The sequence below is a fragment of the Capricornis sumatraensis genome, chromosome 1 (genome assembly GCF_032405125.1).
Source record: "Capricornis sumatraensis isolate serow.1 chromosome 1, serow.2, whole genome shotgun sequence".
NCBI classification, from domain to species: Eukaryota; Metazoa; Chordata; class Mammalia; order Artiodactyla; family Bovidae; genus Capricornis; species Capricornis sumatraensis.
The window spans coordinates 262,645,477-262,660,479 of record NC_091069.1 but is presented as its reverse complement, the minus strand read 5'-3'; the positions used below and the strand labels follow the sequence as shown (position 1 = coordinate 262,660,479).

At 45.9% G+C, this 15,003-nt stretch overlaps 1 protein-coding gene across 1 annotated transcript in view; it reads right to left on the bottom strand.

Moving 5' to 3' along the window:
* KCNH8 (potassium voltage-gated channel subfamily H member 8) overlaps positions 1 to 15,003 on the bottom strand; it is a 471,946-nt gene that overhangs the window by 53,680 nt on the left and 403,263 nt on the right. The gene's annotated exons all lie outside the window — the stretch shown is intronic.

Here is a 15,003-nt window from a genome sequence, read left to right as displayed (position 1 = left end):
CCTTAAATGCAGGTGGCTGCAATGATTCCTTTGTGTTCCATCTGTTGTGCTCTGTGGACTAGGATTGGAGAAGGAAATGGCAGCCCACTCCAGCATTCCTGCCTGGAGAATCCCATGGACAGAGAAGCCTGGCGGGCTACAGTCCCTAGGGTCGCAAACACGACTGAAGTGACTTAGCATGTGGACTAGGATTAAGTTCACTACAGATCCTAATTTTCAATTTAATTGACTTTAAGATCCAACTGGTTGTAAAAAATTTTTAAAAATGCTGTCAATTGAATTGTGGCATGCCATCAATTGTGACAGATCCCGATTTCAGAGATGTTAAAATGTGAAACACAAATGTGTAACATAGATTCAGTTAAGCTCAAAACACATCATGCATAAAATCAGACTACCTTACTGTGGAGGAATACATTAGAAAACAGGAACCTTCCATGAAGTACAAAGAAGCTCTGGAAATTATAACATATTTTGGAAATATGCTTCTGGTCACATTGTTTTATGCTCAAATATACTTCTCTCATTTTAAAATGGTAATAGATGCTATGAATTAACATAACTTTATTCACATGGAAAAAAACACACACTCGAAAATGATCTGCCTAGAAAGTGAGACATATGTGGTAATTCTGTCACCTCCCTCCCTGTGTTTTGTAGATGATTAGGGAGCTAGATCTGTTATTATTTACACAAATGCCAGCATCATTATTGCTTTGCAAATATATGTTTCATCAATGTTTAATTTTATCAAAGCAGTCAACCATTCTACATCTGTTTAGTTGCCTAAATATGCATTAATCAGTAGCATTGTAGACATAAGTTTTGCAATAATTCCCTAAGTGGTGACAAATAAAACAGCTGAATAATTAAAAATGTGAAAAATAGAGCAGAATTACAGTGCTATTGGTACCATGGTAAGCGTAATCCTGTGTTTTTAAAAAAGCTTTTCAGTTACAGTTTGGATGAGAGAAAGACATGCTAGGGGGATTCAGGAAGTCCGACATCTCCAGGTCAGAGACCCTCTCTAAGGAATAAGAGAAAGGCACCGGCCTTAGCATCTTCTGATTTGAGTGTGACTCCCAACCCCCATGGTTTACTACTAGTACGAGTTCCCTGGAGTTGCTGAACCCCAAGACTTTTTCTATATCAGTGCTTCTCGAACTTCTGTGTGCACAGAAATCGCCTAGAGATCTCGTTAAAATGCAGGTTCTGCCTCAGGAGGTCTGGGGTGGAGCCTGAGGCTTTGCATTCTGGTCGGTGCCCAGATAATACTGATGTTGCTTGCCCCGGGACACACTTTGAGTAGTGAGATCTTATAACCAATGTCACTGTTATTACCATCCTGTGTGTGCGTGCGTGCTAGGTTGCTTCAGTCGTGTCCGACTCTTTGCAATACTATAGACTTATAGACTCTATAGCCTGCCAGGCTCCTGTGTCCATAGGATTTTCCAGGGAAGAATACTGCAGTGGGTTTCCACTGCCTTCTCCAAGGGATCTTCTTAACCCAGGGATCAAACACACGTCTCTTACGTCTCCTGCATTGGCAGGCAGGTTCTTTACCACTAGCGCCACCGGGGAAGCCCTGTCACCATCCTGTCAGCTGTCAATCCATCGAGTATTCACTGTCATCAGCGCTCCGGCCGATGCTGCTCAGCCACGATATCACACTTATTTTCACTGCAAATCCTATGAGGTCAGTGTTCATTATATAGCCCGCACTACTGTGCTAGGCTCTCTGAATAAATCGTTTCATTCACATATGTTATTAATCACGTGTATTTTAAAAAGAATGCTCTGATATATTCATTCTGTTGACTAATATCAATGAGGGTGAAAGTGAAAGTCGCTCAGTCACGTTCGATTATTTGGGATCCCATGGACTATACAGCCCATGGGATTCTCCGGGCCAGAATACTGGTGTGGGCAGCCTTTCCCTTCTCCATGGGATCTTCCCAACCCAGGGATCAAACCCAGGTCTCCTGCATTGCAGCTGGCTTCTTTACCAGCTGAGCCACAAGGGAAGCCCAAGAATACTGGAGCGGGTAGCCTATCCCTTCTCCAGCGGATCTTCCCAACCCAGGAATCAAACCAGGGTCTCCTGCACTGCAGCTGGCTTCTTTACCAGCTGAGCTACCAGAGAAGCCCTGACTAATATCAATGCTTCATGGTAATCCAGATTACCACTAGTGTAGAGAATACCAGCTTAATGGAAACTCAGTGTTTTAACTTGGAGAAGGAAATGATAACCCACTCCAGTATTCTTGCCTGGTAAATTCCATGGACAAAGGAGCCTAGCAGGCTATAGTCCACGGGGTTGCAAGGAGTTAGACACAGCTGAACGACTACTGTGCAGCGTTTTAAAGCTAGAAGTGACCCTACAGAGTCTCAGCTACAATGGTTTGTACACGTGTCAGATGATAGGATGCTTTGAGCAGGGTTCCTTAAAAAAATCAGATTATAGAGTCTCTTTCAGTTGGTGGTGGGTGGGTGTGGGGCCCAGATCTCCAGGTCAGGTTTGAAACCAATGAGTTAGTCCAACTCCTTAATTAGAGGTGAGGAAATAGTGGTCCAGAAACGAGAACACTCGCCCAATTCGTGCAACAAGTTAGTGGGAGAGCTTTTCCACCAGAAGCCACGCCTCCGGATTCTTAGTGACCTTCCACGGAACCAGGAGTTTTCTCAGGTACCCGCTCCAGCAGTTTATGCTGTTTCTCGGGCTGAAAGACCGAGTGTCTGATGAGCCTTAGAATTTAATCTGGTTTGATGGTTGCCGCAAAGTAGATCCCCCAACACTCATGATGCTGAGTTATCCACGCGTCTTGTTAACCCTTGGAGCCACAGATCTGTTAGGAAACTGGCTGAATTCTAGGCATTCTTTCCCCAGTGGGGGTGGAGGAGAGAAGCACAGCTATGACCTTTGGATGAAAGACGTTTACTGATCCCGTTTTCTTGTTCTGAACTAAAAGACTCAACAGTTTCGAAAGTTTTGAGGAAGGCAGCTATCCAATTCTGAGTCATTCCCACATGGAGTTTTTACACCTTTTAGACAATGAGAATTGTTGGTGCTCTCTAGTGGGGGTAATTAGGGGGAAAAAAGACCAGGGTGATAGAAGTTGGGACGACAAAGGGGAAGTAAGCCAGATTCAAGAGAAGGAAACAAAGCTGTTAAAGTAGAGTTGTGAGCGAGCTCAGGAAGGCTCCCGTCCCTGGGCTGTGAGCGAGCTCAGGAAGGCTCCCGTCCCTGGGCTGTGAGCGAGCTCAGGAAGGCTCCCGTCCCTGGGCTGTGAGTGAGCTCAGGAAGGCTCCCGTCCCTGGGCTGTGAACGAGCTCAAGAAGGCTCCCGTCCCTGGGCTGTGAGCGAGCTCAAGAAGGCTCCCGTCCCTGGGCTGTGAGCGAGCTCAAGAAGGCTCCCGTCCCTGGGCTGTGAGCGAGCTCAAGAAGGCTCCCGTCCCTGGGCTGTGCCCTTAGGTCCATGAAGACGGAGGAAGTGCAGTAAGGGCAGAAGGACTGAGCCTGGCCTCATGTGAGGCTTTAGATGGGAGGAAGGCTCGTGCGGGCCCCCTTTCTCAATTCTGCATGTAAGTGAGATCGGGACTGCGGAGGAGATGGCTGGATGGCATCACTGACTCGACGGACGTGAGTTTGCGTGAACTCTGGGAGCTGGTGATGGACAGGGAGGCCTGGTGTGCTGTGATTCATGGGGTCGCAAAGAGTCGGACACGACTGAGCGACTGAACTGAACTGATATATATATAACAGATAACTAATAAATACCTATTGTACAGCACAGGGAACTTGACTCAATACTTTGTAATGACCTGTATGCGAAAAGGAACTAAGAAAAGAGCCGATACATGTTTCTGTATAACTGATTCACTTTTCTGTACACTGAAGCTAAAACAACTGTGCTCCAATAAAAGTAAATTTAAAAAAGAAGTAAGGCTTCATCACCTTGAAGACTGTGTAGGAAACTTTCTCAGCTTTGGTATATAGGTTTTCAAAGCTGCTTCTCTTTTTCCCCAGAGTCCTAACCACCTAAATTACTCTGTGAGTAATCTGGAAGCACACAGAGTAAGTCACAGAGTCAACTGTGAGTCCAGGGGGAGCTGGGAACCTGCACTGTTACGCTGCAAAAATACTGCTCACTGCCATGGAGGACCAGAAGGGGAAAAATGGCCCCTTAGTCCTCAGAAGATTTGCTACAGAAAAAGGCAAAACAAATTCACAATTTTTTAAACTGTGTTAAAAAGGCCCCAAGTTCTACTATTGAGATTGAATTGCAAACGGAAATCAAATATACTATGATTAATAGTAACTATGGATGCGGCCCGTGCCATTGCACCCCTTAAGGCTGTCTCTTTTATTGGATGAAGACACTTTAACAAGGGCTTTCATAGGTTCACACCTGATCTTGGCCTTTCAACTCATGTTTTTTCTTAAGTTATAAAATTTTCTAATAGCAAATCTTCCTCATGTTAGGATTTTTGTGAATTCTTGTGGTTGGGAAGGGAGCTCTTTGATTTCTTTCATCTCTCTTCCCCTCATCCACTAAAATCCTGTTTTGCTCTGACAATGTGATGGTAAGGTGTGGGGCCCTGCCTTTCACAGGAGCTACAGGGTGTGATGAGGCGTTATCAGTGAATTCTCCCTTCCCTCCAGGGCTTCTCAAGGGGGCATGCCAGGGAGAAACTGACCACGATGGGGCAAGAAGGAAGCACCTGCTGGGGGACGCACCACCCAGACCCTGTGCTCCGGACGGCGGCCCAAGGGAGGCAGGAAATCCATCCCCATTGTCTGCCTGCCCTGCAGGTAGGACGGAGAGGCCCCTGTGTGGTCTGCAAATGTTGTCTCTACTACGGACTCTCATAAGCCCCAGAGCAGCTAACTGCTTAATGGGGAAATGAGATGCGAATTACAAGGCTCTCTCTTCAACTGACTCATGATATTATTTGTTACTAACGCCACAGTGATCAAGTCACAGGGTAGATGGAAGGCGCACATGCCCCCATTCAGAAAAGGGGGTTACCACGGCATTTGTCTCCTTTACTGAAGAGCAGTGTTAACCAGCACTGGAGATTATTTGGGATAAATAAAAGATGAATGAAGGATACTCACAAACAGCCCCGTAGTTCATATAGTTAAAAAGTCCACTCTAACAAAGCCATAAGTAACTGTCAAACCAACAGGTCTCACTTTCAGTCTGCTGCTTTCTCTTGCAGGCTGAGTGGAGGTGCCCACAAGCAGTGAGCGACACCGGCGGGCGGGCGGCAGATACGAGGGATTAGACACCTCCAGAGAAGGAGGAGGCTTTGAACGTGGGAGCACTCATTTTCAGCTCAACTCATCTGAGTGCTTCCCACCATCTAATCTAAAGAGATATTTGAGGCTAGTCTGAAACTCAAAGTGGATAATACAGTTTCTATTGTTTTCTTTGCTTTTTATCTAACTTAGGAATAGAAAGGAGATTTTAATGAAAAGACTAGTAATTTCGACATTTCCTAATTTCACCGGGAGCCTTGAGGTCAACACAGACTGTTAAAACTTGGAGGCGTAGTCTCTTTCCCTGGGAAACCACTGTCGCTTCTGGTGTAGGATGCACAAGTCAAGTAAGCCAGCCTTGAATTTAGCCTTGAATCCAGCCACTTACTGGTGGCTAGAGCTAGGGAATTGTTCCCTGAACCTGCAGTGTAGGAAGCACCACAAAAACTCTTCGCTGATACAAATTATGGTGAAAGGTCTGTGTGTGGGGAACAGGACCCATTTAGGCGGTACTACAGCAAAGCAGTCAAGAGCTGGGATCACCTCAGTCCTGTCACTTATTAGCTACTCATCCCTGGGAAGCAGGTGATAGGACAGGCAATGCTGAGGTAACAGATAATGCGCTAGGTTTCAGCGGCTTAACAGAAATGCGTTTTGTACCTCATTCTTCCTCTCAAAAAGGATGATGAAAACTGAAGTGGTCTGTGTAAAGTGAACACACCTTGGAGGCCCGGCTGGCCGCATCTGACACAGTGTCACCTTGAAGAGAGACACAGCACAGCAACCAAAAGTAACTTGAAAATAATTCTGATCTTTTTGTCCATATCATTCAAGATGCTTAGAGGCGATACAGGGATGAGCTGCAGGGAGGCCTCTGGAGAGAGGCCCTCCTCGTCTGTTCCCTCTGTGATCACAGTGGGGCTCTCCCAGTTCCCTCACTGAGACCCTCCCTGCATCTCTCCTGTTCACTTCTGCTTCCTTCCGGTCGTCACATCCAGCGTTCCCGCCAGATGGGGCCCCTTTCTTCCATCTCCAGGAAACCTGCTGGGCTTCCCAGTGGCTCAGCGTAAAGAATCTGCCTGCAACGCAGGAGATGCCAGATACGAGGGTCCGACCCCCGGGTTGGGAAGATCCCCTAAGAGAAGGGAATGGCAACTCACTCCAGTATTCTTGTCTGGGTTATCCCATGGACAGAGGAGCCTGGCGGGCTACAGTCCATGGGGTCACAAAGAATCAAACATGACTGAGTGACTATGCACGGGATGTGTGCATTTCTTATCACTGCAATTTAACGCTCCACAAAGAATCCTCACCTAGAATTTATGGTGAAAAAGTCCTCACACTGGTGCATTTGGTAAGTATTTGGTGTGGTGTCTGGCATAAAGCTAATTCCTGTTAACAAGTGGTAGTATATTATTACTGATACACTGGTTATGAAGAAAATTTTCTTTCAGTTGAGGTAATAAGAAATAGAGCTTCATTATCTAGCTGCAGAGTTAAACACGGAACAGATGGGTCTGTCCAACTCAAAAACTAATGTACACAGACAAAGACTTCTCAAGGAGGCTGCTAGACTTAGACACAAGTGCCTCCAAATTGCTCTCCTATATTAATAGAAGAGCGGTCATCCCATGTGCAAAAACACACTTCTCTTTGTACAGTACTGGATGGAACACTTTATAAGAAGTAAGAGCTTGACTTTCTATTCTTTTCTCTCTCAACCTCTTTATCTGCTTCACTTAAGTAAAATGAGGCACTTTCAAATTGCCCACAAGTACGAACATAGTCAGTAAGACACTGAAATATGTACAAATTAAGTCGAGCACAATTTTAACTTCTTTGAATTCAAATATGTGAATTACCTTTGGAATTAAAAAAAAAACAAAAGATATCCCTTAACACTTATGTAAAAAGGATTCTTTTGATATGTATTTCATATTATCCTACAATGAAAAAGAAAGGAAATACACAATTGTGTGAAGAAAACTAACTAGAAATCTCTCAGCAATGACACACGTCTTTAAAGATTTCAGGTTTAAGGAGGTATGCACCAAATCAATGATTTGGGAGTTCAGCAGGCTAATCAATGCTAGAAGAATTTACACAGTTTAAACTCATTCTGTGGAGCTGAGATTCCAGGCCCCCCAGTGACCGGCTCCTGATTAGGGTACAATGGCTCCTGGTTAGCCTGTAAAACCAGCTACTATGCAATTGTAAGGAAACACAATAGCTGGTTTCAGAAGATTTTCAGGATACATGCTGGGTACTCCGGTTCCAAACCAGGTCGGTGAACAAAGATGCTCAATTTGGAGTGAGGAATTTTGCATCACAACTCCCGGTGGCACTTTTAAAGTTAATAGGAAATGCCTGGTTTGCTACCTAGGAAGCCCACTGCCAATTACACACTGAAAAGCTGAAGACAGTGTTTGAACCAGCAAACTGAAATGAGGCACTTTGTAAATTTGAACTAGGGTACCTCAGATAGTCTCATTCAGCTACAGAAAATAAGAAGAGTTCTATCTAGCAAGTCATGGAAGTTCAGTCAATAAAACATCTGCCTGCAATGCAAGAGAACGGGGTTCAGTCCCCGGGTCGGGACGGTCCCCTGGAGAAGGAAACGGCAACCCACTCCAGTAGTCTTGGCTGGAAAGTCCCATGGACAGAGGAGCCAGGCAGGCTACAGTCCATGGGGTTGCGTGGGTCTGATACAACTTAGCAATTAAACCACCACCATATAGGAAGGACCACCATACTGGGGTCATAGGCAGCTTCTACATGACCAAATGCACACATTTGTTTGGAGTTCATGTTTTTTAATGAAATAAATCTTTGAAATTCAAGCAAGATGAATATCATTCATCACAGCATTCATACTTTTAGCCAATACTCAGTAAGAGGGCTTCCCTCATAGCTCAGTCAGTAAAGAATCTGCTTGCAATGCAGGAGGCTCCAGTTAGACTCTTGGGTTGGGAAGATCCCCTGGAGAGGGGAGAGGCTACCCCCTCCAGTATTCTTGGGCTTCTCTTGTGGCTCAGCTGGTAAAGAAACCGCCTTCAATGCAGGAGACCTGGGTTCGATCCCTGGGTTGGGAAGATCTCCTGCAGAAGAGAAAGGTTACCCACCCCAGTGCTCTGGCCTAGAGAATTCCATAGACTGTATAGTCCATGGGGTCGCAAAGAGTCGGACACGACTGAGAGACTTTTGCTTTCACTTTCAATAACTTCTAGGTGAGGGAAAAAGTCTCACAGTTGAGAGATATGAGGCCAAGCTTCTAAAGCCAGGGGTTTCCTCCCATACTGTTGAAGGGGATGTAAACTGGTGCAGCCATTATGGAGAATAGTATGGAGGGTCCTTAGAAATCTAACAATAGAGTTACCATATAGTCCAGTAATCCCACTCCTAGGCATACATCCAGAGAGAACCATGATTCTAGAAGATACATGCACGCCAGTGCCCACTGCAGCACTGTTCACAATAGCCGAGACACGGAGGCACCACAAATGTCCATCAACAGACGGACAAAGAGTGGACGCAGTGTGGTGCCTGCATTCAGTGGAATATCACTCAGCCATTAAAATGAACGGGATAATGCCATCTGCACAACACAGATGCTCCTGGAGGTTACAGTCCCGAGTGAAGGAAGTCAAAGACGAGCCTCATATGACATAGTTTATACGTGGAATCTGAGAACGGTACAAATGAACTCATTTACAAACCAGAAGTGGAGTCGCAGGAAGCAAACATATGGTAACTGGAAGACTGAGGTAGGAGACACAAACTGGAAGGTTGGGATCGACATATACATACTGCTGCTGCTGCCAAGTCGCTTCAGTCATGTCTGACTCTGTGCGACCCCATAGACGGCAGCTCACTAGGCTCCCCCGTCCCTGGGATTCTCCAGGCAAGAACACTGGAGTGGGTTGCCATTTCCTTCTCCAATGCATGAAAGTGGAAAGTGAAAGTGAAGTTGCCTAGTCGTGTCCGACTCGTAGCAACCCCATGGACTGCAGCCCACCAGGCTCCTCTGTCCATGGGATTTTCCAGGCGAGAGTACTGGAGTGGGGTGCCATCGCCTTCTCTGCATATACAGACTGCTATATACAACATAGATAACTAACAGAACCTGCTGACTAACATAGGGACGTCTACTCAGTACTCTGTAATGACCTTTATGGGAAAAGAATCTAGAAACTGTGGACGCCTGTCTATGTATAACTGATTCATTTTGCTTTGCAGCAGGAACTAACACAAATTGTAAATCAAGTCACTCTAATAAAAATAATTTAGAAGTTAGGGTTTTGTTTTACAAAGGTGATGTGTGAGGCAAAATAAGGAAGGTATACTAATTGCATATAGACTGAAAGCAACTCCTTGTGAGAGTTCACAGTGGAATTTCAAGTCACTGAAATTTAAAAAGAAATGTATCTTGCTTCGCAGTTTTGATTCCCCAGTGGTGCTCCAGAAGTTCCGAGGTCAAAAACTGTCATTGATAAAATATACTTGATCACATTTCAAAAACATGCTATTTCCTTCTCTTTGCCTCTTTTCTAACAACGTTCTCACCCAAAGCGTGCTTCCTTTAGTGAGAGTCACTCAGGCGTGTCCGACTCTTCGTGACACCATACAGTTCCTGGAACTATACAGTCCCTGGAACTCTCCAGGCCAGAATACTGGAGTGGGTAACTGTTCCCTTTTCCAGGGATCTTCCCAACCCAGGGACTGAACCCAGGTCTCCTGCATTGCAGGTGGATTCTTTACCAGCTGAGCCACAAGAGAAGCCCAAGAGTACTGGAGAAGGTAGCGTATCCCTTCTCCAGCAGATCTACCTGACCCAGAAATAGAACCAGAGTCTCCTGCATTGCAGGTGGATTCTTTACCAGCTGAGCTACCAGGGGAGCCGAACATGGTTTTAGCATAATCACATGGCAACCTAGTCACAAAATGGCCATTTCCATTTTGGGGGAAACCACAGAGATATCCACTGAGGAAACCTCTTCATAAAAACGTGAACAGTGAGTAAGGCAGACCCATTCAGAATGGGCAGAACTTCTTGCAGTGTCTTTCTGAATTTACAGAACTATCTAACTCCATCACTTACGGATCCATACAAACCATCCTTTTAGTTATGGAGAGGAAATGCCTAGACTGCTGTTCAGAACACATTTTTTTCCAGGTTTTAAGGCAATTATTTCGATGATTGCTTAATATGCACAAGTGAGCCAATGGGAAGGATGAAGCTTTCACAACTGTTTACACAAATCTGTGCAAACCAGTCCTGGCCTTCCTCTTTCCCACCTGCTGTGTCAGACTGTGCTTGTCAGGTTGCTTTTCTGGGGGTTGAAAGAAATGAGAAATGCTGGGTAATTGAAGGAACAGTTCCGGCCTTAGTTGGACCGTGAGGGCACACCACATTTAGGGAAGAAAGACGCTTCCAAAATAATTCATCTGGAGCCTCACGGAGGAAGCCACTCAGCCGTCGGGAGGTGTTGCCTCTCCGCAGCCCTGGCTGTGAATGATTGCTGTTGAGACTTCTCTTACTCCTCGCTTTCTGCTAATTCACTCACAGTCCCTAAAGGACTATTTGCTTTTACTTGGGGAGGTTCCATTAAAGCGACTCGGTGGTAAATTATTTAGAAAAACTGAGAAAATACCTCCAGGTATGTCACCTACAAACTGGCACTTGCCATCTACCGCTGCAGGGCGTCCCTGATAGCTCAGTGGGTAGTCTGCCTGCCGTGCAGGAGACGCAAGTCCAATCCCCGGGTCAGGAGGATGCCTAGAGGAGGAAACGGCAACTCACGTCAGTATCCTTGCCTGGAGAATCCCAAGGACAGAAGAGCTTGGTGGGCTACGGTTCACAGGGTCACAAAGAGTCGGACACGACCGCGTGACTAAGCACACACACACGCATGCACGGCTACAAGAATTAAATCACATGCTGCTACAGCCGCTGACCTTCAACAGCCTCTGAAAGGTGTTCCTGACGGAGACTAGGAATGAGGCACTCTGTGCTCTGGAAGAACGGGCAGAACAGACTGAAGATGCCTAAACAATTTTAGGAGATTCATGAGCTCAGTTCTTGCATCTCCTTGCATCTAGAAAAGCTCTGAAATCTTTCTCGGTGACGACTGTTCCTCACGACTAGTGAAGCCTCATGAGACCGGCAGAAACCTTCTGGAAAAACGCGTGCTTGGTTGCACGTACTCCCCCTTCACCAAATCACAGGCACACTGACCTTCCCGCCCTGCCTCTTTGCAGCAGTTTTTCAGGGCTATCTGAGATGCTGCCTCCCAGGCTATAGCCCTCATTTTCCCCCAAATGACAGTTAACTCACAGCTCTCACACTGTGCATTATTTTTTCAGTCAACAGTTACGAATACCCTCCAATTTATCAATGGGTTTGGTAGATTCACATTATTACAGGCCAGCCTTCCTTAGAATGTTGGACACTCACATACCAGAAAGATGCCTTCTCTTTCCACTCCTCATATTTCCCTCAAATGCCGAGCAATGTCATGTGTGGCACTTCGGTCTTTTCTAAGAACAAGTTCTGAATTTAAAGGCACAATAAAAGCACTGTAGTGAAATAAAGCAAACAGAGAACCGAAGCAAAATTCTAGTTTGGCTGCAACCCTTTCTCAGTGTTTAAAAGCTCTCTTAAACTGGAATTTTAAAATAACAGAGAAATAGCGGTAGAAGGTCCTGAGGCTCTGATGCGTGGGTCGCTCACCAGCTGTGTCTTCTTGGGTGCACAGCTTGACAAGGGTCCTAGACTGCTGGCACTTGGGCCCACTCATCTGACTGGCTGTGCCAGGGGCAGGGGAGCAGAGACCTAGGCTGTTTCTAGATCTGGCCCCTGAGTGGTGCAGAGAAAGCCTCTACATTCTCTTGGTCTCAACAGATCGGCAGGTGAGGTGCGAAGCCTCCGGTGGAGGACTGTGAGCTCCAGAGGAAGGTGAGGCCTCACGGATGGCGAGGAAGAGGGAGCCTGCGTCCCTGCTGGCACTTGGGCCCACTCATCTGACTGGCTGTGCCAGGGGCAGGGGAGCAGAGACCTAGGCTGTTTCTAGATCTGGCCCCTGAGTGGTGCAGAGAAAGCCTCTACATTCTCTTGGTCTCAACAGATCGGCAGGTGAGGTGCGAAGCCTCCGGTGGAGGACTGTGAGCTCCAGAGGAAGGTGAGGCCTCACGGATGGCGAGGAAGAGGGAGCCTGCGTCCCTGAGTCAGCCTGTGCGAAGCCACCATCCGCCCACCACCTGTGCTTGAGATATGAATGAAACACGCCTCATCCATCCTACTTTATGGACCGTATCAGACCACGGAGATGTGCAGGTTTTTGTTACAGCCTTTAGCCCGACTGAGCTGATGCCATTTCTTGAGACTGTCCAGGTGAAGAGCCGGAGGTGCGCTGGAGGAAAGCGACTCACTCCTCGGTGCGTGACTCGGAGGCGTGCTGACTCTGACCTACCATCCACTGCTCTTTCTCACAGAAGCCTGTTTGGCATTTGGGGTATTTTCTCATGTATGAGGCTAATGTTTTGTACCATAAAGAAAAAAATGGGTGACTAATAACCTCAAAGGAAAAATGTAAACTGTATAACCTAGAATATAAATATGCTTCGTTAGCACTGGTCAGATTTGGGACTGTTTCTGAAAGCTGGCAGAATGCAGGGACACAGATAGGTCACCATATGCTCTGCTTAATCTTCAGGGTGGAAAATATAAGTGGGATTACCACATCACTAAAAGCTTAGCATCTTGCAGATGTTCATCTCGGAATTTTCCCTAATCATTTTCCTCAATGACACGAAAACCAAATCCTTTAAGTCCCAATTCATTTGGCAGAAATGCTTCTCCTCAGGCCCCGCCACCCCCTCTAGCTGTCATCATTAGTGCCCGCTGGCTGTTCAATTCATAACTTCAAGACCTTTCCATTTCCCCCCTAACTTGGCATCTTGCTTGCTTCATATTCCTGACTCTTTGGCTACGGTTAACTAGTCAAAGCTGCTGCTCTTCTGGTGCTGCAGATTGCTGGGTTTGAACAGGGGGCCTGTGGAAGCCTCGAATCTCGTGAAACTGGAGTCCGCCAGCCCTTCCTGCCGAGCACATTCTGTGCCGCGGTGGAAGCAGGCTGTGTCTGCCATATGCCTTCCCCTCTGCTGTCTTCATCCTTTTAGGGGACTTCAGGGGGAAAACACTGTAAAGATGTTTACCTTGGGATTCTGTAATTTGTTTTTAATCTTAATTTAACTTCCACTAACTCAGCTCATTTACAACAGCTTTAACCAGACCACCCACTGACTCCAGGCCCCGACAGCCGACTCTAGGTTTGGGATGAGAGAGATGCATTCATGGGATTAGTGTGAAGACATGCCACGCCCACTCAAGGATGAGCTTTGAAACATGAACAGACCAGCTAGCCCACACAGTGAAACGTTTACCACAGTAAAACATCCAGGGTTATTCCAACAAGTCCTGTGAGACCGAATTCTGGAACAACAACAAAACCCGAGCAAAGTCTTGTTTTCAAGAAGTCCTGACACATCCACAGGAGAAGTATTTGCAGACTGATGGAGAAATGCAGGCGAATTTCAGGGGATTTCTGTAAACATATAACTGATCCACTTTGCTGTACAGCAGAAACTAACACAATATTGTAACGGAATTATACTCCAACAAAAGTTAATAAAAATAATCATAAACAAATTCAGAAATTTAAGATATTGCTTCTTTAACCTCCACTCAGTCCCTCTGCCAAACGCTATGAATGTGTGCAAGCCTGTGCGTACACGCAGGAAACACTGAGAATGCGTTATCTGTTGACAGATGTGATATATTTACATACCAAAGAGATTTTTTATTTCAGTTAATAAAAAGGCTTCCAACTTACAAGGATGAAACTGAGTCTGGAAAGAAACTGGAGTACTGCTTTGTACATTTGAATTGATGGAATAAGGATTTTACAAGTTTACTCTCAAACATGGAGCAAGTGAAGAATAAAGAACAATGACGTGTATAGCAGACTGAAACGCATATACTTGAATGGGAAGAAATTCTCCCAGAGCTGGGCTGTGACCACAGGGCTATTTAATAAATGGGTGGATTCATGAGCAATTCAAAGCACAAACATCAGGGGACAGCCCAAGCCAAACGGCCAGACTACAGTAGCGCTGTTGTCTTTCTTGTGTTCTTGCTAATGACATGTCTTTCCCGAAATACTAAGGTACATTGAGTTTTTGATGAGACATGACAAGTAATAGCATCAGGGTTAAGAAGATTAAAGTGGAAGTTATTCTGAAACTTGAGGATAGCTTCTGCTGTAACGTACTGGAACTTCAGGATAGCTTCAGAATGCCTGACGTAGAACGGCTCCTTTTAGGAGAATTATGTTCTGATTTGCGGCCGAGTGCTTTAGTGGACAAATGTCCTAGTCTGGGATTCTGAATACTAGAGTCTGACTCGATTTTTCCCTGCTTGATCCTTTCACTGAGTTTGTAATCTCAGGCAGCGCGCTACCTGGACACCCGGCTCCGCCACCTGCAAAGCAGAAGCAAAACCCAGACTCTCAGGGGTGACACAAAGACGGCAAACTAAATGAGACATTGTGAACAAGTTGCCCTGCTCATAAACACATATTTAATAAACATTAGTAGCCTTTTCTTGTCAGTAGATTGTGTGTGTGCTAAGCTGCATCAGTCGTGTCTGACTCTTTGCAGCCCCATGGATTGTAGCCCTCCAGG